The sequence below is a fragment of the Mustela nigripes genome, chromosome 14 (assembly GCF_022355385.1).
Source record: "Mustela nigripes isolate SB6536 chromosome 14, MUSNIG.SB6536, whole genome shotgun sequence".
Taxonomy (NCBI): Eukaryota; Metazoa; Chordata; class Mammalia; order Carnivora; family Mustelidae; genus Mustela; species Mustela nigripes.
The window spans coordinates 43,635,872-43,660,542 of NC_081570.1; the positions used below are offsets into that span (position 1 = coordinate 43,635,872).

General features: G+C 50.1%; 2 long non-coding RNA genes across 9 annotated transcripts in view; one reads left to right on the forward strand and one right to left on the reverse strand.

Annotated features, from left to right (window-relative positions):
• The window catches only part of LOC132001789 (uncharacterized), a 41,343-nt gene extending 17,491 nt beyond the window's left edge, over positions 1–23,852 (reverse strand). For 2 of the 8 annotated variants that reach the window (XR_009399672.1, XR_009399667.1), the window contains exons 1-5: positions 23,457–23,514; positions 23,193–23,287; positions 18,767–18,847; positions 18,434–18,544; positions 11,085–11,189 (exon numbers count right to left, since the gene is read on the reverse strand). This is a non-coding gene — a long non-coding RNA (uncharacterized LOC132001789). Of the gene's footprint in view, positions 1–255; positions 455–3,479; positions 3,598–3,740; positions 4,356–4,590; positions 4,718–11,084; positions 11,190–16,484; positions 16,832–18,433; positions 18,545–18,766; positions 18,848–23,192; positions 23,288–23,456; positions 23,515–23,787 lie in introns of those variants that run through there. The other 6 variants (XR_009399671.1, XR_009399673.1, XR_009399670.1 and 3 more) reach the window with 6 other exon arrangements.
• Positions 169–1,905, forward strand: LOC132001790 (uncharacterized). The gene is made up of 3 exons (XR_009399675.1): positions 169–256; positions 595–734; positions 1,764–1,905. It is a non-coding gene; the product is annotated as an uncharacterized LOC132001790 (long non-coding RNA).
• Positions 23,853–24,671: the final 819 nt, after the last annotated feature.

Genomic DNA, 24,671 nt, shown 5'->3' on the forward strand with positions numbered 1-24,671 from the left:
TTTGGATCTGACAGAAACCTAATTCAAAGTGGCTTATGCAAAACAGGACATTTTTTGGCTCAAGTAGCTGAAAAGCTCAGGGCTAGTGCTAGCTTTAGATCTGGCAGGGTCCAGGGCCGCCAATATTACCCTTACCTGTGTGTTTCTAACTTTTGGCTCTGCTTTCTTTGGCACAGGCTTCATTCGCAGACAGGATCTTCCCAGAGAAAGCCTCAAAGATGGCCACAGTGGTTCCAGCCTTACATTCTACTGCTTGGTAATTCCCATGGAAAAGCAGCATTTCTCTCCTGGTAACTCTGCCAAGAATCCCAGGTCTTCCTCTGGTTGGCCTGATGTGGATCATGTGACTGCCTAAGAGCCAATCACTGTGCTCAGGGTCATAGAATGCTCTGATAGGTCAGGGAGCCTGAGGTTTCCACCTCACTTGGAGCCAAGAGTAAGACAGAGTGAGTTCCTGAGAGGGAAAAAGCAAGTCTTGTCATCAAAGAAGGGGAATGAATGCTGAACAGGCAAAATAATATAGGGGGCCACCACCCTGCCTTAGTGCTTCTAGAAGAATACATGTTTACTGACTGGGAACACTCTCCTTTTCAGGGCTTCACATAAAATTAGGGTGCCTGCATCCCTGCCAGGGGCTCTGCATGTGGATGGTGTGAACATCCCTGGAAGGCTTGAGTGTTGCTCAGCCCTCGTCCCAGCGGCTGACCCACATGTAGCTTCACACTGGTGAGCTGGTGAGTTTCTTAAGTTACTTTTGGGTTTCAATAAATCAAGTGAACATTTTAAAAAGAGAGCAAAGTTTGCTATGTGTCATAAAAGGGTAGGAGAACAGGACTGGGTGGGAAGAGAGGCTGTGGGGCAGGACAGAGAGAGTCAGGAAACTTTAGCTCATGGCTCAGGGCAAGAAGGGACCCATATTCTGAGGGACAACCCTAAGCCAGACACTTCCACAAACATACACATATACTCTTCACACCCACCCAAGAGGGACGTGATATTAGTATCCCCATTTTATAGATGAGGGAACTGAGGCACAAGGAAGGAAAAACACTTGTCAAAGCCACTCAGGGAACAGTAGCAAAAAAAAAGAGGGGGACTCAAGCGCAGGTCCATCTTCCTTCTTTTTTTTCTGCTCTATTTTGCTGGCTCAGGAACTCACAGAGACTCTTTCAGATTTCAAATGGAACCCCAAATGCTATCCCTAGTCCCAGCTCTCTCCAAATATTTCTTCCTACAGCAGATAGAGCTAACCAGGAGGCTGAATTCTCCAAGCAATGTTAACAGCCCTGTTTGTTATATTGGTCCGCTATATTAGCAGCTTCTTCTCTCCCTTACTCACTTCTGTTTGCCACCTACCACCTCTGCAGCTACATCCCTTCTCCTGTGCCTCAGTTTCCCAGGGAAGAACTCTATTGCTGCTACAGTCCAAGTAGAAGAGAACTCACCCTCTTTATTAATCCATTCATTTGACTATTTATTCATTCAACAAACGCTCAGTAAGCTTATATGGCTGTCAGGCTTGTGATGAGAGCTCAGTGAGACAGCTCCTGCCCTCAGGGGAATTTGTCATCTTGTGGTGGTAGGGGAGGGTGATCACAGCATGTTAGCAAGTTGTTATCAGTGCCATGAGATCTGTAGGGCACCTAACTCAACCCAGGCAAGCTACGATGGGCTGGGAGCCAGGGAAAGCTTTCTGAAGAGGTAACACTTGAGGATGCCTTTATTTATTTGTTTGTTTGTTTGTTTGTTTGTTTATTTTAAAGATTTATCTATTGAGGGGCGCCTGGATGGCTCATTGGGTTAAAGCCTCTGCCTTCTGCTCAGGTCATGATCCCACGGTCCTGGGATTGAGCCCCACATTGGGCTCTCTGCTCCATGGGGAGCCTGCTTCCTCCTCTTCCTCTGCCTGCCTCTCTGCCTACTTGTGATCTCTATCTGTCAAATAAATAAATAAAATCTTTAAAAAAATGATTTATCTATTGATTTGAGAGTTAGAGGGAGAGTGATCGAGGGAGCAAGAGAGAGAGCAAGCATGAGCAGGGGGAGCAGCAGAGGGAGAGAATCCTAAGCAGACCACACCCCCAACCAAGTGTGGAGCCTGATGTGGGGCTCCATCCCACAACACTGGGATCAGGACCTGAGCTGAAATCAAGAGTCAAACATCCAGCTGACTAAGCCACCCAGGTGCCCTGAGGATGCTGGGACAGAATGTCATATTCAATTTTCAAATAATCTTCTTCTTCTTCATTTTTCTTTTTTGTATTTGGAGTGATTCGCCCTAATAAGTCCCACCTTCCCAGGATAGAAGATGGAACACCAAATGCGAACCTCTCTTGCACATTGAAGGCAGACATGTGACATAGGCTCTGCATACGCATTTGTCCAGAACTTCGATCCAGGAGAGAATGACATGAGGGCATAGCACCTTACTGGAGCAGGTGGTGTGAGGGACAGCTGGCATGGCAGGGCTGAGTCCCTGACACACATGTGGCATAGGTGCTTGTGACACAGCCACACCAGCTGCCACTGAAGTTGAGGTGCTAGCTTCGGTGTTGGTAGTGGTGGCGACAGCATGTTCTCCAATGGCCGGTTCTGCAGTGTGTCCTGAGGAGTGAAGTGCATTACCAAGTCTGTTCCTCTCGCTCCTGATGACTCTCTGAACTCCCTCACAACCTGCATTGCACCCCAATTCTGCTTTTGCATGCCTGACTGGATTCCATTGCTGACAACCAAAAGTGCAGCATGAAACGCAGAGGGAGGCAATGTCGTGGGGGGCGATGACGTGTAGTGGGGCCAGATCATGGAGGACCAGAACCAGCTCAAGGGTTAGGCTGCCGGCAGCGGGGAGCTCCCAAAGGATGCTGCAGAAGAGGGACAAGGCCTGGGCACCACTTTGTGGAGGCCAAGGGGAACATGGATACAGACTTAGAAATCACAAGGTTGGAGGATAAGATCCTTATTTTCAAATCCATGGAGGGTTAGTTTTTAAAGTTTGAAAGAGGGATTATAGAGAAATGTTTAAGAAAATGGACTCTGTCCATGCTCTGTGCCTCAGTTTCTTCATCGATAAAATGGGAAATAAGTGTACCTATCTCATGTTTTGAGGATTAAATTAGTTAGGGACGCCTGGCTGGCTCAGTCGGTAGAGCACGCAACTTTTTTTTTTTTTTTTTAAGATTTTATTTATTTGACAGAGAGAGACAGTGAGAGAAGGAACACAAGCAAGGGGAGTGGGAGAGGGAGAAGCAGGCTTCCTGCTGAACAGGGAGCCTGATTCTGAGCTTGATCCCAGGACCCTGGAAGATCATGACCTGAGCCAAAGGCAGTCGCCTAGTGACTGAACCACCCAGGTGCCCCTAGAGCACACAACTCTTGATCTCAGGGTTGTGAGTCTGAGCCCTCACATTGGGGGTAGAGATTACTTAAAAATAAAATCTTTTTTTAAATTTAAATTTATTTATTTATTTTAGAGAGCAAGAGCAAGCCAGAGAAGGGGCAGGGGAGTGGGATAAAGGAGAGGGAGAGAATCTGAAGTAGACTCCGGACTGGATGTGGAGCCAGACGTAGGGTTCCAACCCATGACCACACAATCATGACCTGAGCAGAAACCAAGAGTAGACAATTAACTAACAGAGGTACTCAGGCACCCCCAAAATAAAACCTTTTAAAATTTATTTTATTATTTATTTATTTAAGATTTTATTTCTTTATTTGACAGAGAGAGAGATAGCTAGGGAGGGAACACAGGCAGGGGGAGTGGGTGATGGAGAAGCAGGTTTCCTGCTGAGTGGAGAGCCCAGTACAGGGCTTGATCCCAGGACCCTGGGACCATGACCTGAGCTGAAAGCACACATTTAACTACTGAGCCACCCAGACACCCCATAAAAACCTTTTTAAAAGTTTGATATTATGAAATGCTTAGTTGATATTATGAAATGCTTAGAACAGTGCCTATTTACTAAAGAGTAAATACTTTGAAAATGTTAGCTATCATTATTGGGAGAAATATTGAAAAGGCTGGGACTTAGTATGGGACTTAGAGTGACATGTTTCTGGTCCTTGTTTTGTCACAGCTGTGATGTGTGACCCGAACAATATGCTTCCTCCTTTCATCCTTTCTGGCTGCTCTTTTCTACATCTTCTTCCTGGCTTTTCATCTTCTACTTCTTAAGGGGCGGCGGGGGGTGGGGGGAGGATGGTGGGGAGGGCTTCCCTAGGGCTCGTCCTGGGCCTCTCCACTGTTCAGTCTTCACTCCGTCCCCAGGCCAGGTCCTCTGTTCTCAAGGCTTCTATCACCTCCTTGAAGGTTCTGGCCCTGCATTGCTGCCTGTTTCCTGGACAGCTCCACTAGATATCTATAATACATCAAAGAGAATTTATCATTCACTATCAGGCCAGGCTTACAATCCCCTTCCTAGAAGATGACACCACTATCACCCACTTAGATGCCAGATAGACCAGAAGCCCCGGTTCTCTATGGGCCTCAAATCTTATTTGTTACTAAATCCTGCTCACTCTACCCTCTCAGACTATCTTGTTTACTTATCACAGCCTCTACCCTAGTCCAAGCCCTCCTCCTCTCACCAGTACCTTTGCACCAGCCTTCTCACTGGGTTCACTGCTTCCAGGCCTGCTTTCTCTGCTTCATGTTATATGGATGGTTTATGCGTGTGATCAAGGGGGGCTTATTCTAGAAATTCAAGTTTAGTTTAATATCCTAAAATAGATCAATATAATTTATTATACTTATAGAATAAGATAAATAGGATCATTTCAATAAATAGAGAAAAAGGACATTTAATAACATTCAATACCATTTACAATAAAACTCAACAAACTAGCAATAGAAGGGAACTTCTTCAGTCTGAGAAAGGACACCCACAATATCCTGTAGCTAAGATTATATTTAATGGAAAGTACCAAACATTTTCTTCCTGATGTCAGGAACAAAGCAAGAATGTTCTAGCACACCAGTTTTGTTCAGCCATTATACTAACAACACTCTCTCTGTCTATACTAGCAAGGGTGATAAGGCAAGAAAAAGCAATAGAATGGGGTGCCTAGCTGACTTGGTTGATAGAGCTATAATAATTGATCTCAGGTTTGTGAGTTTGAGCCCCATATTGAGCCCCATATTGGGTATAGAGGTTACTTAAGAATAAAATCTTTGGTATGCCTGGGTGGCTCTGTCAGTTAAGCATCTGCCTTCAGCTTGGGTCATGATCCCGGGATCCTGGGATCAAGTCCCACTTCAGGCTCCTTGCTTAGCAGGGAGCCTGCTTCTCTCTCTGCCTGTCACTCCACCTACTTGTGCTCTCACTGTCTCTGACAAATAAATAAATGAAATCTTTAAAAAAAATATTTAGGGGCACTTGGGTGGTTCAGTGGGCTAAGCATCTGACTTGTAATTTCAGTTCAGGTCAGGTCATGATCTCAGAGTTCTGAGATCAAGCCCCACTTTGGGCTCTGTGCTCAGCCAGGAGTCTGCTTCAGATTCTCTCCCACTGTCCCTCCCCTCACTGGCTTCTTCTGTAAAATAAATAAATAAACCTTAAAAAACATAAAATCTTTAAAAATATATTTCTTTCTTTTTAAATTTTATTTATTTATTTGACAGACAGAGATCACAAGTAGGCTGAGAGGCAGGCAGAGAGAGAGGGGGAAGCAGGCTCCCTGCTGAGCAGAGAGCCCGATGTGGGGCTTGATCCCAGGTCTCTGAGATCAAGACCTGAGCCGAAGGCAGAGGCTTAACCCACTGAGCCACCCAGGTGCCCCCCACAAATATTTCTAAATGAAGTATTAGAATGAATTCAAGATAGTTCCTAGATATAGGACAATATGCAAAAATAATTATATATTTTTAAAAAGATTTTATTTATTTATTTGAGAGAAAGATAGCATAAATGGGGGAAGGGGACAAGGAAGGAGCAGAGGAAGAAGCTGACTGCCCACTGAGCAGGGGCCCAATGCAGGGCTTGATGCCAGGACTCCAAGATCATGAATGACCTCAGCCAAAGTCAGACACTCAAACAACTGGGCCACCCAGGCACCCCCAAAATAATTATATATATATATATATATATATATATATATATATATATTAGCAGCAAACAATTAGAAAATAAAATTTGAGTGCCTAGATGGCTCCATCAGTCAAGTGTCCAACTCTTGATATCAGCTCAAGTCTTGATCTCCGGGTCATGAGTTCAAGCCCCACATCGGGCTCTATGCTGGGCATGGAAAGTACATTTTTCTTTTTAAGATTTTTTTTTTTTTAATTTATTTGACAGACAGAGATCACAAGTAGGCAGAGAGGCAGGCAGAGAGGGAGGCGGAAGCAGGCTCCCCACTGAGCAGAGAGCCCAATGCGGGGCTCTATCCCAGGACCCTGAGATCACAACCCGAGCCGAAGGCAGAGGCTTTAACCCACTGAGCCACCCAGGTGCCCCTGGAAAGTACATTAAAAAAAAAAAAATGAAATTTGAAAATAATACTATTTACAATGGCATACAAAACATCAGGAATAAATGTAATATGCATAAGACCCTTACTCTGTACACTAAATATTGCTGCAAGAAATAAAAAAAGACCTAAATGAATGGAAAGAGAAAGAAAATACCATGTTCACGGATTGGAAGATTCATTGGAAGATATGAATTCTTCTCAAACTGGCCTTATAGACTCAATGCAATTTCAATAAAAATTTCAATAGATTTTTTTAAGTGAACCCTCTGATTTTAAATTGATATGAAAATGTGAAGAAACTAAACTGATAGTGCATTGTTGGAGAAGAAAAGCCTGAGGAGTTATACTACTATATATAAAAACTTAGTGTAAAATTTTAACAATTAAGACAATATAGTATTGGCATAGACAAGTAGACCAATGATGCAGAATAGAGAACCCAGAAATAGACTCACACATGTATTATTACTTGCTATATGAAAAAAAGGCCACTACAATTCACTGGAAGGGAAACAGTAGGGGCACCTGGGTGGTTCAGTGGGTTAAGCCTCTGCCTTCCAATTAGGTCATGATCCAAGGGACCTGGGATCAAGCCCTGAATCCAGTTCTCTGCTCCTCGGGGAGCCTGCTCCCTCCTCTCTCTCTGCCTGCCTCTCTGCCTACTTGTGATCTCTGTCTGTCAAATAAATAAATAAAATCTTTAAAACAAACAAACAAGAAACTAAACTAAATAAGAGACTTAACCAGAACCTTAACAAATTACCAATAAGCATATGAAGGGTACTTCACATCATTAGTTCTCAGTGAAATGCAAATTTTTTTAAAGATTTTTAAAATTTTATTTCTTTTTTTTTGTTATGTTATGTTAGTCACCATATAGTACATCATTAGTTTTTTTTTTTAAGATTTTATTTATTTATCTGACAGAGAGAGATCATAAGTAGGCAGAGAGGCAGGTAGAGAGTGAGGGAGGAAGCAGACTCCCTGCGGAGCAGAGAGCCTGATGCAGGACTCAGGGCTCGATCCCAGGACCCTGAGATCATGACCTGAGCCGAATGCAGAGGCTTAACCCACTGAGCCACACATCATTAGTTTTTGATGGTGTGTCCCACAATTCATTGTTTGCGTATAACACCCAGTGCTCTAGGCAATCAGAGCCCTCCTTAATACCCATCAAGGGCTCACCCATCCCCCACACCCTCCCCTCAAAAACCCTCAGTTTGTTTCCTGGAGTCCATAGTCTCTCATGGTTTGTCTAAAAATTTATTTTCTGGGGAACCTTTGGTGGCTCAGCTGGTTAAGCATCTGCCTTTTACTCAGGTCATGATCCCATGTCTGTATGGCTCGCTGCTCAGCAGGAAGTCTGTCACCCTCTCCCTCCATCCTTCCCTCTGCTCATGGTCACTCTCTCTCTGTCTCAAATAAATAAGTAAGAAGTTTAAAATTTTTTTTATTTTCTTTAGTAATCTCTACACCCAATGTGGGGCTTGAGCTCATGACTCTGAGACACTGACTGAGCCAGCCAGGTGCCCCAGTGAAATGCAAATTTAAATGACAATGAGATGCTATTATACACACTTATCAGAGCAGCTAAAATGAAATGGACCAATATTTCCAATTGTTTACAAGGATGTAGAGCAACCAGAACTCCCATACATTGTTAGCAGGAAAATACACTGATACCATACTTTGAAAACTGGCAGTATTTACTGAGGTTCAGTGTATATGTCCCAGGAATTCCACTACTGGATACACCCCCAACAGAAATGAGGGTGTATATGTGCACCAAAAGCAAGCAAGATACAAGAATATTCACAGCAGCATTATTTATAAGAGCCAAAAATTGGAAGCACTGACATGTCCATTAACAGTAGAATGGATAAATAAAAAATATATGTATTCACACAGACAAACATGCACGCAAATGCACACACTAATTTACACAGCCCTGTGTAGGAAGAGACAATTGCCAATTGCTGCAACACAGATGAATCTTTTGAGCAAAATGTAGGGCAAAAGAATCCAGGCACAAACAAGTGCATGCTGTAGGATTCTATTTATATGGAGCTCAAAAACAAGCAAAAATAACTATATAGTGGTAAAAATCAAAATAGTGGTTACTTCTTGGGGGTATGGCTGGGTAGGGGCATGAGAGAACTTTCCAGGCATGAGAAATGTTCTGAGTCTTGATCTGAATAGTGGTTATAATTTACCAAGCCGTACATTTGAGATTTGGGCAATCTACTATTTGTAAGCTATACCTCAATTTTTTAAAAGCCTTAAAAAGTTTAAAATGTCAATGTCCATCAGTGTGTCCCATTGCTTACAGGAGAAAATCCAGATTCATTTTCAGACCACTGATCCCCACTGTCATTAGCTCATGGCATGGCTTCCACCATCCCCCTAATAGACCATAAGCTCCACAAAGTTAGGACCATGACTGAACAGAACCGAACTGCACTTTTTGTGGCCATAACCCCAACTCCTAGCACAGTCCCTGGCAAACAGCAGAAGCTCAATCAATGCATATTTTAAGTAAATTAGTGGATGAGTAGTGGCTTTATCTTGTTCCAATACTAACACTTTTAAGCTCCCTCTCCACCTCCCCCAAGAGGTTCCTGGAACCTTCCCAGCTCTCTCCAGCCCTGCAGAGTGGCTCACTCTTGCCCAACAGGTGTATGCCTGCATCACCTTCAGCCTTTCTGGAATATCCTTTCCCCTTTCTTGTCCCACAAACTGCTGCTCCAAACCCTTCTAAGCCCATCGACAACTCCCTCCTTCATGATCTTAAAACTTGAATACAGCACACAAATCACCATGTCTTTATTTCCACGGCTTCACGACTCCCTGATTTTGAGACCTTAGACAAGTCACCTAACTCTCTGGGTTGGTGATTCAGTGTGCACACTCCCACCAAGATTTATTCTTTTCCCTGTGCCCAGAAGCCTGACCTCTATGGACGATATCACTGAAAAACATTGCCTTCTGTTTCCCTATGGATTCAAACAATGGGAAGTCCCAGCAGGAGGGAGAGAAAAGGGAACTCATTCTTCTCCTCCTAACACCATTTTCCACAGCCATGGCTCCCATCAGGTACCCCCACTTTCACAACCCAGCTTCACTAGCTGCTAGTGAGAGCCTTTCTCACTTCTTTTCCCTTCAGACCCATAGGTGGTAAGGGCTCCCCACTGTTGCTAACCTTCGGGGCACCCCACCAACCCTTGCACGTTTCCCTCACCCTTGCCACTTCTGTAAATTGTCCTTTTATGTGACTCTGCAAGAAACCCTTCAGTTGCCATCTGTTTCCTACTGGGACCCAGTGTCACATTTCCCTAACCCTCAATTTGTTCATTTGTAAACAAGGAGGCAACTGTGATGATTGAATGAGGTCGTGTGTTTGCAGTGCTTAGTAAAATGCTAGCCTCTGCATGAGTGCTCAATGACCATAAACTACCTTTATAATTATGATTTTGCTCTAATGCTGGGCTGTGAGTATCCTGCTTCATTTGATGGAGGCCCAATAAATATTGCTGAGTGAAAGAAAATGAACAAATGAACAAGTGAGCAGTGACACAGAGCAAGACAAGAGTCACTATGTTACTCATAGACTCTTTGTGTTTAGCTGAAGAACTTTCTTGAGGTAGTGAGCCTCCCAAGTTTGGAGGTGTGCAAACTCTGGAGGTAGAGATAATCAACTGATGGTGTTGAAACAAAGTGCAGCAAAGCAGTGGCATGGAGCAGGGGGAGTTGGTTAAACTTTCTGAGACCTTTCCAGCTCCAAGAGTCTGCAGTTCTCTGACCCTAGGAGTCATAGGAAGAGAAAATAGAAAATCCTTTGCGGGTACCTGGATGGCTCAGCGGGGTGAAACCTCTGCCTTCCGCTCAGGTAGTGATCTCAGGGTCCTGGGATCGAGCCCCATATCAAGCCCCACATCGAGCTCCACATCGAGCTCTGCTCAGCGGGGACCCTGCTTCCCCCTTTCTCTCTCTGCCCTCCTCTCTGCCTACTTGTGATCTCTCTCTGTCAAATAAATAAATAAATAAATAAATAAATAAATCTTAAAAAAAAAAAAAAGAAAGAAAAAAATCCTTTGGCTTAGGTTTGGAAGAAGATCTACACAGGGCAGATCTCCACATAGACTCACAGTATTTTGGTTCAGCTTTTAAATACCACCCAGTTGGCCAGCCTCATTTACAGAGAAGCAAATGAAGCCCAGAGAGGGGAAGACACTAGTCCAAAGTCACATGGACAGGCCAGAGCCCCGTGGTCCTAAGTCCCAGCCTGCTTAGGCCTCTACATGCGTCAGGGCTCAGAAGAAAATACACAAAAAATTTTTCTTAAAGGAGAAAATGGGGCATCTGTGCAGTTCAGTTGGTCAAGTGTCCAACTCTTGATTTTGGCTCTGGTCATGATCTCAGAGTGGTGAGATCGAGCCCTACGTCGGGTTCTATGCTCGGCAGGGAGTCTGCCCGAGATTCTCTCCCTCTCCCTCTGCCCCACCCTCCTCTGCTCACTCTCTCTCTCTCTCTCTCGCTCTCTCAAATAAATACATCTCTTTAAAATAAGAGAAGAAGATGTTTTCCTCTTACAAATTCTACAAAATGACTTCTCTCCATACCTTTGCAGAATCAGACGCACATCACAGCAATAAGTCAGTGGGCTGGCAAGGATCCTGGCTCGAGGTAGGGAGGGGGCATCACGTGAGATCCTCACCAGACAAGACCTGGGGTGGGAGTGGAGAGAGGAGCATGTCTTTACCTTCTGGGGACTACTGGGACAGAGAGAACAGATGTGGTTAGTGCGGCCCACAGCAGAGCAGGGACCTCTGGGAATAGCTACAAGGAGTGAGCTCCCAGAACTTTCCAGCAGAGTGATCCATGGTGGGAGTGAGCTCCTCAGTCCCTCTGGGGGCACAGCAAGGGCTTTGGAAAGGGACTTTGTTTCCAGGTGAGGGAGAGGAACGAAGACAGTCTCTGAGGTTCCTTCCCCAAGCCAAAAGATTTCAGGATCTTTTTTTTTTTTTTTTTTTTAAGATTTTATGTATTTGATAGAGATCACAAGTAGGCAGAGAGGCAGGCAGAGAGAGAGAGAGAGAGAGGAGGAAGCAGGCTCCCTGCTGAGCAGAGAGCCCAATGCGGGGCTAGATCTCAGGACCCTGAGATCAGGACCTGAGCCGAAGGCAGAGGTTTAAGCCATTGAGCCACCCAGGTGCCCCAAGATTTCAGGATCTTAAGGTTGGAAAAAGTCAAATTCATCTGGTTTAATGTCCCCCACAGGGCGCTGGAAGCATTGCTACAACACCCAGTTGACAGCCGAGATTTATCTGGAGCCCTCCCACCTGGACCCCTCCTGGGGCCTCCCACTGCTCTCCCCATCCCCTCCCCTGCCCCACCTAGAAGCCAGGGTAGCAGTAATGGGGAATTACCAGATCACACTCCCCTTAAGGCCCTCTGGGGTCTTGGTTCACAGGCCCTTCTGGTCTGGCCTTCACCTGCTCTCTGACCACTGTCCTGGAAGTGTCCTTCATTCCACCACACGAGGCTGGCCTTCTTTCTGTGCCTTAGACAAGCTAAGCTCATTTCTGCCTCAGGGATTTTCACTTGCTGTTGCTCTATCTGGAATGTTCTTCCTGCAAATCATACCACACCTCCTCAGTGCTGAGGGGTACCACCTAGGCTCCCCTTTAGGGCAGAGGTGCTCACTCCCCCGTCTGCTCTCAGTTGAGACTCTGTTGGAATGTCTCCTCTGAAGAGAGCCAGCCTGCCCAAAGTCTTGCCCCATCCAGCGAGCAGCTAGCTACCCAGTGGCGGCTCAGTGTGAGGGCACAAAGGCCGGGCTTGTTGCCTGGAACTGGGACAGCTTGGAGAGGCTCTCCTTGCTCCTAGATTTCCGGGGGTCAGCAGAGGCTTTTGTTGTGACTTGAGTGCACAGTCCTCCCTCCTTTACTCTGCCCTGCTTCTCTCACTCACTCACCTCTTCCTGCCTACGGCTCTCCATCTTAGCATCTGCTTCTGGAAGGTGGACTGAGGTAGCCTGGTGGGTATCTTCATCTGAGTCTCTGCTCAGACGTTACCCTCCTCGGCCTCCTCCTAGCTCACCGTGGGGCATGTCGCCCCATCTTTCTGTCCCTGTATCCTATTCTGTATGTATCAACTTTTGAAACTACCTCTTATTTTTCTTTGTTTCATTCCCCTGCTGTCTCTCTCCCAGATGAGAGTTACCATCAGTTTCACAAAAGCTGCTGCCTTGTCTTCCCTGTGCCCCAGGGCCAATGCCAGGGCCTGGTGCAAAACTGATGCCCAGCAAATATTTGTGGACCCCACCGATGTGGGTGAGGGAGTGAGCAGGTGATGGAGTGAAGCATGGCAGGAGCTTTGCCTGTATCTGCCTTTCCTGCTCTCCCCAGCCCCGCCCTACCCCCAGAGCCCCCTAGCCAGGCTGCGGGGCCCCTCCCCCATGTGACCCCGGCTGAGCTGGGGCCTCCTGGGAGGATGGAGCCTGCAGCCGCCTTGGCTGCCTGCCCTGTATTGATCAAAGCTGGGAGGCCTGCTGGCTGAGGTCTGTCCCAGCCCGTGGGGGCGGGGGGAGTGGGAGGGGGATTCTGGCTGAGATTCATGCAGGGCTTGCCTGGGGCAGCGTGGTGCTGGCTAAAGATCCATCTGCTTTGGGGGCTGACAGCACCCCTTCCCCACACCTCTCAGGGAGGCCAGACCAGCTAGCTCCAGGAGGATGGTTGGGCAGGAGGGTATGGGGACTGAGGCTGGGCTGGGGCTTGGACACTGGACTCTCCCAGCCGCTTGGTAAGCCCTGCTTTTGATGCCTACCGCTGTTTATGGAGATCCTACCGGGCGGGCTCCCTCTCCTGGGGCCATGGAGTGGACAAGCGGCTCTATACAGTCCTGTCTTGTGCCCCTCTGTGTGCAGCACCTTGCAGGACCCAGGGATGAGGTTCTCAGTGGTCTGGTGGGAATTGCACTGGTCACAGCTCACCATGATCCAGGGCAAAGCCAAGGAAATGGAGAGGGAAGGCAGGCAGCCAGTGGAGGGAGCCTAAGAATTGCTCCCTTCCTTCAGAGGTCTGACTCAAGAACTAATAATCATGGGGCAGTTTGGTGGCTCAGTTGGTTAAGTGTCTGCCTTTGGCTCAGGTCATGATCCTGGGGTCCTGGGATCGAGCCCCGTGTCGGGCTCCCTGCTCCTTGGGGAGCCTGCTTATTCCTCTCCCTCTGTTGCTTCCCCTTTTTGTGTTCTCTCTCTCTCTGTGTGTCAAATAAATAGATAAATCTTAAAAAAAAAAAAATGAATAATCAGGGTAATTCCTATTTGGCCACAAAAGGTCCTTGGTCTAGAAAGGAGAAGCAACCGGCCCAAGGTCACAGGGCTATCAGCAGTTAAGCTGGGGCTGGAGCCCAGTCTCCCATCCGGCAGGTGGACTCAGAGAGCAGGGTGCCCAGGATCCTCAGCACTCTGCATGCAGGTACTGAGCACCTCCTCTGGGCGAGGCCAGGTGATGGGTGCCAGAGATAATATGGGGGGGGGGGGGCAGGGACCCACCCTGACCTCTGGTGCTCACAGCCCGGGAGAGAACATGCATGCACTCATGTGTACACACACACACAACAGTAATCCACACTGGTCCGGTGAGGGGGGAATGCAGAGCTGGGAAACCACAAGGCAGAGGAAGTGACCGCATCGGAGACATGCTGGGAAGACCCTCGGGAGGAAGTACTCTCTGAACCAGGTCCTGGATGATTTTGAAAAAGCACGGACATGGGAAAGAGGCAGAATAGTCCAAGACTAGGCACAGCATAAAGAAGGCACTCAGGCTGCCATCCTCCAGGCCTCCAGACTCTGGCCTCCCTGCCCTTCTGCCCAGAAACCACCGCAGTGTGAGAGCAAGGGCTCTGAAACATGACTGGGATCATGTGACTCTCCTGCTCAAAGCCATCAGTGGTTCCCCACTGCCCTCTGGCTAGGGTCCTGTCATCACAGAGCTTGAATGTGAGAGGTCAGGCATTCCATGTCCACCCATGCCCATTGTAGAGAGAAGAAAACTGAGGCCCAGAGATCATACAGTGAGTAGCAGGCTACTCTGTAACTAAAGTAGGGGCCTTCCGAGCCCTGAACCGGACTCTCTTTCCAGACACTACATCCTCTGTCCTCCCCTGAATGCCCAGCGAGTATTTAAGGAACATCCTGAGTCTCAGAATAGCAAAGCTGGAAGGGACCCCCATTCTACAGATGAGCACACCAAGGTCAGGAACACAGGCCAGCTTTGCAGTTCCTAAAATGCTTGCACAAAGATTCTTATTTAACTCTCACAACTGTGGGAAGTAGGCAGGGTAAAAGTTATCAGGCCCATTTGATAGATGAGGAAACTGAGGGCCCAAGAACAGAGTGATGGGTCAGGGTCCCCTGGTGGCTTCCTTCCTTCACCCTTCACACATACACTGCACGTGGGCTCTGTGACAGGCCCTGGGCGGGGTGCAAGCAAGGGGCAAAACCATCCTGTGCGCGGGGTGCTCGCAGTGTCCTTGGCAATTCGGAGAAGCTGGAGCTGCAGTGAACCCCAGCATGGGAACCCCAGGGGCTGGGAAGCCCAGGGTGAGACTTTAGGGGGTGATAGTTCAGGGGAGTTCAGTGTGGGAGCTGTGGAGGGAGGGAGCTCCAGGCAGGGCCTTGGCCCGTTTCAGGCTTCCTGCCTGGCCTTCTTACCGGAGCTCCTTCCTGGAGGATTTAAGACTATGTTGAGCAGTTGTTTTAAATTTCCGGGCAGGGGGCTGCAAAGGAGGGGGGTGTGCAGGCCGTCTGGGGTGTGGGCTGCTATTTACCAGGGCCCTTTGTGGGATGAAGCTCTCCAGGCTGGAGGCTCCCACAATTGCTTGCAGCTGGGCTGTCAGCCAGCCGGGGGAGTTGGGGGTAGGTTGGGAATGGTGGGGAGGGGGGAGGCGCGGGCCAGAGAGGAGGCCAGGGGCCTGCAGGGTCCCATCCAGCCTCCGTGATGGCCTCTGCCTCCTTGGGTGGCAGCTCTTGGTGGGGTCCCAGACCTGGCTGAGGGTTCTTGCGCACAAATGTATCTATAAGCTGGGAATCCATCCGGCTGGACATTTCTGAGCTTTATGGCCTTGATGCACTTAATCTTTCATTTCCTCTCCCCTGCTTCATCTCCCCGCTCACTTCCCCTCTTTCCCGAGAGAGGAATTGCTCTGCTCCCCCCACCCCCATGGTGTGGGGAGGCTCCCTGGCCCCTTTGTCAGAAGCTACCTGTGTGCACAGCTGTCCCGGATCCCTCCCTCTCAGTCCGGGCCACCGTTCACTCCCCTTCCGATGACAGTAGCAGATAAACAGGCCTGGCAGAAACCCCTGTTTTCCTCAGCACCCACAGGATCGGCTCCTTAGCCTGAGAGCCAACAGCCTTCAGCCTCCTCTGTCTGCTCCCCTCAGGGATAGCCCACACTCCAGCCCCAGCCTAAGGAACCAAGGCACCTGTGTGGCTGCTCTCTCCCTTGCTCACGTGCCCCCCCCCCACACCCTCCCTGCCCAGAGTATCTGCTGTCCATCTTTCCCCCTTGGCTCAGGCATCTCTCCCAGGGCAGGTCAGGGCCTGTCCTCTGTACGCCTGCAGCCTTATTTTCGGTGAAAGGAGAACACTATTTGGTCTTGTTTGTCTTACAAGCTTACTGATAGACCAAGGGGAGTAAAGGGCTTTGGAGGTTGTCTAGGACTGTATCAGTTCGAGGGTAGGGAGGTTAGATTCATTTGGGGGGATCCTACTCTCACAGAAACGTATTTTACCTTCAGAGTCATTTTGTGCTCCTTCTTGATGGGGTCCTAAAGCCAGATTCTGGGAGCCTGGCTTGTCTGTGGTATCCCAGCGCCTGCCTAGGGTCTGGCTCAGGAAATCTCAGAGGAGAGACTCCCCAGGTTCTTTCCCTTCATCTTATACCGAGGAGACCAAGGCCCAGAGAGGGAAAGGAACTCACCCAAGGTCATACAAGAAATCAGGGCAGAGTTGGGACCAGTTTCTCGAACATTTACTAAAAACCTATTTCGTTTTAAAGAGCCCCTGGCTGGGAGCCAGGAGAAGAGTAGGTTTGAGCCCTAACTTAGTCCCTACCCCAAACTCAAACAAGTCCTCTGAATGCAGTCCTCTTTTCGCGGCTCTGGCATCCTCCCCTTTCCCCTCCCCCACCAGGTTTCCTTCCGGCCAATTCTGATGGTGGGGGTTGGGACTCTCCTTTGAGGCCCCTCCCATCTGTGCGCTCTCTCCTCCAGTGCCACGCTCAGAGAGCTGGGTCAGGCCTTGGGGGAAGGTGGCTGGTCCCAGCTGAAAGGCCTCGTGGGTCCCATACTGGGAGAATGAGCCTGCATAGGACAAAGATGTCGAATGCCCTTTTGTTTTGGGGATGGGGTGGGAACAGAGCCCTGGACCAGCATGGGGAAGAATGGAGCAGGATGGGTATGTCTGGGCAAGGATGGTAGGATGGGGTGAGGGTGTGCTCTCAGGGGGTTCAAAATGGTGAAAGGTCAGACATGAGTCTCTAGTGCTTTGGCCTCGTTGTGGGGGATGGGGGGGAGGGGAGCCACCTCCCTGGTCCCAAAGCAAGGTGGTGGGAACCTTGTAGGCCAGGGTCCCTAGGTCCCTACACTGTCACTAGGCTTTCTCAGCGTGTTTCTCCCCACTACAGGGCACCAGCAGTGGAGACCTCCCAATCTTCAGCGAAACCCCAGGGAGATGGCCTGATCACCCCCATTTCGCAGGCATGGGAAATGACTGGTCTCTAGCTAGTCCACTCGGGAAAAGCAGAACCAGAATAGGAAATCAAGCCCAGCTCTAAGCTAGGGCACTTACCACTTTTCCCTTGAGGGCAGAGGTCCGCTCTGGCCAGATTTTAATTGGACAAAGGGCTCTTCAGAAAGGTGAGGCAACTTGCCTCAGGCCACCCAGCCTGTTTGGGACAGGGACTGGCCAGGCCAGCCCTCCTGCCTGCTCTAACTGGCTTTAGCCCTGAATGACCTTCTCTAGGACCCAAATCAAAGCCCCGGACAGGGGAGACGCTCTTCTTCCTCCAGGGTCAGTTTAAGCTCCCAGATTTCACCTGGGAGCCCTAGAGTAAGGAGGAGGAGTAGAGGAGCTGGCTCCTGATCAGTTGTGTGGTGCCTGTCAGAAGAGCTCTGCTCTTGGAGAGTGAGTCTGCTCCTGTATAAATAGGTTCTGCCTTGTGGGGTCACTCGGGGGGATCTCTAGGAGACAAGGGAGGCAAAGGTGAGCAGTACTGACCGGGTCTCCACAGGCGAATTCCCTTCTTCCCTCCTCCTCTCCTCCTCCCTGCCTCCCTCCCCTTAGCTCTTTGGCCTTGAGGTCAGATGGGGCCTGATTAATGGCCAGGGAAGCTAGTTCAGCAGGGCCCCAAAACACAGGCAGGGAGTATGAGAGGGTAGGAGGAGGCAGGAGAGGGGACAGGGCAGAGCCTAAGGAGGAGACAGAAGTGGAGTGAGAGAGCTGGTCTCCAGATTTCTGTTCAGAGGCAGGAATTCATTTCTGGGGGCTCATAGCACTTGAGTTACCCACTGTCATCTTACCCTCAAGAACCCTGGGCTACCTGTTCTAGAAGGAAGGAACTACCCCCTGCTCTTTACTCCAAATTGTTCAGATGAGACCACAATGGGGCCTTGGGAAGGCAGTGACCTGGCACCAGGAGAGCCTGCTGGAATTTCCCCATCTTGTGGGCCCACTGGTTAAAAGGGGGTTGGAACCGAACCAGGGGTGGTGGAAGAACTTGTTTTGAAGCCAAGGAGCACTCGGTGCCCCCCCCTCCAAGCCCCGAAAGCTGCATGTTTACTTGGGGAAGCCCTAGGGGTCTGGAGGAGATTATGGGAGCTCTCAGGCTGGAGAGTCCCCCATGGTGGGGTCTCTTGGACCTGGGTCTCCGGGGTCTGCTCCACCTACACCCACATGCTCCCCACCTTGCACTCAGGCAGAACCCTTAACCCCCTTGATGGAGTGAGGTGGGGGCTGACTTCAGGTTGTCCCTCTCTCTCGGGCTGAATGGTTTCCTTGCAGAAGATGCTCAGGCCCTTTAAAAAGAAATAAATAAATAAATTCAAGACCAGATTTAAAGTCTTGCCTGAATGCTCCCAGCCTGGCTTCTCCCTCCCTCCTCCCCCTGGAGCTCTTACAGCCCCCACTGCCTGAGCACCCCCACCCCCAGGGCCATGCAGCCTTCCAGTTGAGTGGGAAGAGCAGGCAGGAATATTGTGTTTTGGAGGGCCTCCTGTGTGCTGTGCTGTGTCGCTTACCTTCCTGACTTACTTCATCGAAGCCTTCCCAACCTGCTCAGGTCCTTACAGCAGGCCCTGTCATTCCCACTTGTCCAGAACCTGGCGGAAGAGAAAGGCTGGGCTGAGGGAGGGTAGGGAACTTTTCTGGGGCTGCATAGGGGCAGAGCTCAGGACATGTCCTCAGTCTTCCAAGTGGAGCTCCAAGTTCTCGCCTGTGCCACCCTGCCCAGGATCTCCAGCATCAGAGGGCAGTGTCAGGCTGAAATGGGCAGACATCAGAGCCGAAAGCAGACTCAGAGACCATTTCATATGGCCCTTTCTCATACCGTTGGAGGCTGTGACCTGGAGGAGGCAATGGGCTCTCTCAGGGTTCCACAGCAAGTCATTCCAGGTGCCATGCAAGGTGCTAGGCGCTAGGGAACACAGAGCACAAAAATGACAAGATGCTGGTCTCATGGAGCTCTTACTGATGGAGCCCAGCAGGGCCTTTGGGGTTCCCATAAGGGAAGTATGGTGGCCTCTCATGATACAGAGCAGCCTCTCACCCAGAAGGTTTCCTGGACGAGGTGGTTTCTGAGAATGGAATGGTCACTGGTAACAGGCAGAGAAGGAGTGCTCCAAGAGCTGGAGTGTTGTTCTCCATTCTCCCCCCCTCACGGAACCACTGGAGGAAATTACCAGCTTAGAGTTACCAGGTAAAATACAAGATGTCCAGTAAATTTAAGTTTCAGATAAACAAACAAACAATTACTTAGGATAAGTATGTCCCATGCAACATTTAGGATATACTTGTACTAAAAAATGATTCATTGTTGGGGCACCTGGTTGGCTCAGTCTGGTAAGCATCTGCCTTTGGCTCCAGTCATGATCCTGGGGTTCTGGGATCCAGCCCTGCATCGCATCGGGCTCCCTGCTCAGCGGGAAGCTGCTTCTCCCTCTCCCTCTGGCTGCTGCTCCCCCTGCTTGTGCTCTCTCTCTCTCTCTCAGATAAATAAATAAAATCTTTAAAAAAAAAATTATTCATTGCTTATCTGAAATTAAAATTCAACGGAGAGTCCTGTATATTTTATTTGCCACATCTGGCAACTTAACCAGGCTGTGCCCTGGGGAGATGGGGTGGGAGGGTCTGAGGCTGGAGGCCGGGGGGCACCAGGGCAAGAAGGTGGAGACTCAGGAGATTGAGTCTGGACGGAGTTAAGAGGAGGAAGGAAGAGGCAAGGCTAACCCCCTGCCATCTGAGCAATCAAGTCGGGGCATGGAGGTGGCACCCCCAGGGAGGATGGTGGGAGTCAGGGAGCATGGTGAGTTTAGTTACTGACAGTTATGGCTGAGACTCTCAGGGCCCTCCTAATGGAAATGTCCAGGTGGCATCATGGCTAAGGTGCCACTGGCAGATTCCAGTGGAGAGAAGAGAAGGGGCTGACATGGACCAGTGGCTCCCCTCGTGTACCCCCACCACAGGGCTCAGTTGTGACTCAGGGCTCAGGAAGGGGCTGGGGGTGGGGGAACCCGACGCAACTGGTTCTGGTCCCTGGCAGTACCACCCCAGGTCTACCTCTGCTAGGCTCAGAGGACTGGAATTTGACTTTATCTTCCCAAAGGTCACCTTGCCCACAGCCCTGCCCTAGGGGGGTGGGGGGACGACATTCCCCACATTCCCTCCCAGGAGGTGGCTTGTCCCAGTTCCCAACCATCCTCAGCTCCTCTTGGCAGGCCTTACTGAAGGCCTACTATGCATCCCTGGGGTCTGGGCTTGGGGGTCTGACCAGCCTATGTTTGAATTCTGACTTTGCCTCCCACCATCTGGGCGATCCTGGGACCAGTGACCTCTCCTTTTTGAGCCAATCTGTCCCTGTCCTCACTCGTAAATGGGGGATTTACCTGACAGGACTGTTAGGTGACCACGTCTTTATATTTTTATTTTCATTTTTTAAAGTTTTTATTTATTTGTTTGACAGAGAGAGACACAGCGAGAGAGGGAACCCAAGAGAGAGAGGGAGTGGGAGAGGGAGAAGCAGGCTTCCCACAGAGCAGGCAGCCTGATGTGGGGCTCCTTCCCAGGACCCGGGGATCATGACCTGAATGGAAGGCAGACGCCCAAGGACTGAGGCACCCAGGAGCCCTGGTCATGTCTTTTAAAGCATCACCTCAGCCCTTGTCTTTCAGCAGTGTTCTTAATACTGACTCCATCTTTGCCTTGAGCCTCAGTGTCCTTGTTTTAAAGAATAATGTAGGGGAGCCTGGGTGGCTCAGTGGGTTAAGCATCTGCCTTTGGCTCTGGTTATGATCTCAGGGTCCTGGGATCAAGGCTCTTGCAAGGCCCAGGAGGGGCTCCCTGCTCAGAGGGAAGTCTGCTCCTCCTCCTGCCCTTCCCCCTGCTCAGGCTTTCTCTCTCTCTCTCCCTCTCAAATAAATAAATAAAATCTTTAAAAAAAGAAAAAGAATGATGTAACCTGTCATGTCAAGCCAGGGACGGGCATGAATGGACTGTGATGGCCCACAAGGTAGCTGTATGGGAGGCCCCAGAACCCCATACTTCTCAAGTCCAGCAGAGGCTGGAAACAAAGTCTGAGGTGACCTTGGCCAGGGTCAGGCAGGGAGCAGGCAGATGGAGGCTGCAGGCTCCATGGTGTGGCTGCCGGGAAGTGATAGGCTGGCCAGAGGGCCTGGTGGCAAAGGCTGAAAACAGAGGCAGGGAAGCCCACAGACCTGGGCAGCCAGACCTCTGCTCTGGCTCTGTTATCTCGGGGTCCCCTATGCCTGCTTCCAGTCCCACCCCTCCTCCCAGGTGTGGGATACACGGGGCCAAGGGGACAGCCAACTGGAGCCCAAGTTTATCATTCTAGATTGTACTCCAAGGGCCTGGTATCTGGAATTCCCTGCCCAAAGGGCTCTGAGACCACTCCCAAGACCTGGGTCTATTCTCCGGGGGCTCTGCTGCAACCTTAGGCCTGCAGGATGGACAAGGAAGGAGCTTGGACATGGGGCCTGCACACAAGGACTTTTGGAGAGAAGGAAGACCTGGCAAGGGGATTGCCATTTGAACTCTTGCCCCAGGGTGCAAATATGAGGGGTGGGCCACCCCATAGAAGGACCAGGGTCAGAGGAGTCCCAGCACAGTAGTTGGAGGCTTTAGTTCAATGATGGGCCAATTTTACCTGCAGATTCTCAGACCCACTCGTGGAAATTCATATTCTTGGGCTTTGGAGAAGATTCTAGAATTTGCATATTTAATAAGGATGGCCAGAGACCATGACCTTTTACTTTTAATTTAATTCTTATTGTTTAAGATTTTTATTTTATTTATTTTTTAGAAGATTTTATTTATTTATTTGCGAGAAAGAGAGAGTGAGAGAGAGAGCATGAACAGTGGGAGGGGTAGAAGGAGGAGCAGACTCCCTGCTGAGCAGGGAACCCAACTCAGGACTTTATCTCAGGACCCCAGGACTGTGACCTGAGCCGAAGGCAGACACTTAACTGAATGAGCCACCCAGGTGCCCCTTAAGATTCTGTTTTTAAGTAATCTCCACATGCAATGTGGGGCTTGAACACCTAGCCCTGAGATCAAGATTTGCATGCTCCACTGACTGAGCCAGCTAGGTGACCCCCATTTAATTCTTACAATAACCCTACAAGGTAGGTAGCTGGAAGGAAACTGAGGCATGGTGAGAAGTCTTGGCGAAGGGACGCCTTGGTGGCTCAGTGGTTAAGGATCTGCCTTTGGCTCAGGTCAGGGTCCCAGGGTCCTGGGATTGAGCCCAGCATTGGGCTCCCTGCTCAGCAGGAAGCCTGCTTCTCCCTCTCTCGTCCCTCTCTGCTGAAGTTCCTCTCTTGCTGTGTCTCTCTCTTTGTCAAAATAAATAAATAAAATCTTAAAAAAAAAAAAACCCAAAAAACAAAACCGAAGACTTGCCTAAGCCCTCCCAGCTGGCAATGGACAGAGCTAGGACTGGTCAGCACTTGCACTCTCCTGCCTGTCCCTCATCCCTGAACTCCAAAACCTCAGTGATAAAGGCACATAGACAATTTGGGTTAGAAGTCATTTGGACATATTCTACTTGGTTCCAGGAAAACAAAGCTTAGAATCCAATTGTGAAGCATAAGTCCTCTTCTCTGGTCTGGTGAGGCCCCCACCCTCTGCTGACTCTGGGGCAGCTCTCAGACCCTGGCAAGATCTGTTAGCCTCCAGGCATCCATGTTCCCAGGGCTATCTCTCCAGCCCAGGTCTCCAGGTCTCTTGGCTCCAAACTCAAGTGTTCTCAAGCAGGAGCACCTCCCATCCCCAGACCTGCCCCTCTTCTGGCCCTGCCACACTCTCAGTGCTCAAGTCTGAGCGTCTGTGCCCATCCTCAGCTCCCCCTCCAGCTACTTCCAGCCCATAGGTCACCTTTCTGCCAGGTCTCCTTCCTTAATAGCCATGAATCTGTCCCCATCTCCCACTGACCTTGCATCTCCCTCATTCGGGTTCAGGCTTCAGCATCTCCCAAAAAGACCACCAGATCCTCCAAGTCACTGCATATATGGCATCTAGAATGATCTCTAGAAAAACAAGGGACAGGTCATGCCTCTGTTCACAACTCTACAGTGGCTCCTGTCTCAGTGCCCTTTGACTAAAAGCCAAGTTTTTCTCTACTCTCCAGGAACACTGAGGGACTTTGAAAGTCTCCCTTACACCCGCCCCTTCCCCTCCCCTGCGTTATTTTTTCACCTCTACGTCTATGTCTTCACTGCTGCTGTTCCCTCTTCCCTTGGGTTTCCTGGCTAACAGCTACTTCCTCAGATTCCAGCAGCACCGCCTCCTGCAGGAAGCCACCCCTGCTGCACCCAGGCTGGGTCAGGACCCCTGCTGGGGCTGCCAAGGCTCTCTTGCAGCACCTGCCACCTGCACTCAAAATAATAGCTGATATTTATTGAGTGTTGACTCCATGTATTTTTCTATATTGACCCACTTAACCTTCACAAGCACCCTATGAGACAGGTTCTATGATCATCTCCAATTTCAGGTGGGTAAAAGGTTAAGTAAATTGCCCCCACACTACCTGGGGATCTGCAACCACAGTGGCTGGCTCCAGAAAACTGACCTCTAATCCTGAGATGCCGCCTGCTGCTGTATTGGGTGCGTCTGCGGGGGGGGGGGGGGGGGGGGGCGGTGGCAGGGACGGGGATGGGGTTTGTGTGGCACATCCTGGATGGTCCTTCTAGGGCGGCTTCTGCCCCATCAGGATGAACACAGCGGCTAGCCCAGGTGCTGGCATGGGTAGACGCCTGACGCCTGGCGCTTCTGCCCTAGTCTCAGACCTCTGCGGGGCTGTAAGGGCCCCCGGCGACCGGGGCGTCGGGCTGCCCAGCTGGGGCGGGCTTGGGGCCAGATGGGCTGTACCGCGGCAGCGAGGCCAGTGTGGCCGACCGGGGCCATGCGTTGCCATGGGGACGGGGGGGGGGGCGGCAGTCCCGCCCCGGTGGGCGGGGGAGCAGGTGGCGGGACGGTGCGCCGGCGGGGGGGGGGGCCGGAAGGGGCCCACGGGGGCCAGGGGGCCGTGGCTGGAGGGGCGCGCCCCGGGCTTCTCCTCCTCCTCCCTACCTCCCCGCTCCCGCTGCTCCCTTGGCGATTCAGGCTCTCCCTCGGAGCTTCAAGTTAGGGCCTCGTCCTGGCCTCGGCTTCCCATCCCTGTACATCTGGGGCATATAACTTCCTTTGCTCTCTCCCTCCTAGACTCAGTTTCCCCGACTGTGGAAAGGAGGAGTTGGGCTAGGAGATTCTTTCTTTCTTTCTTTCTCTCTCTCTCTTTCTTTCTTTCTTTCTCTCTCTCTCTCTCTCTCTTTCTTTCTTTCTTTCAAGATTTTCTTTATTTGACAAAGATCACAAGTAGGCAGAGTAGCAGGCAGAAGTGGGTGGGGGGAGCGGGCTCCCTGCTGAGCAGAG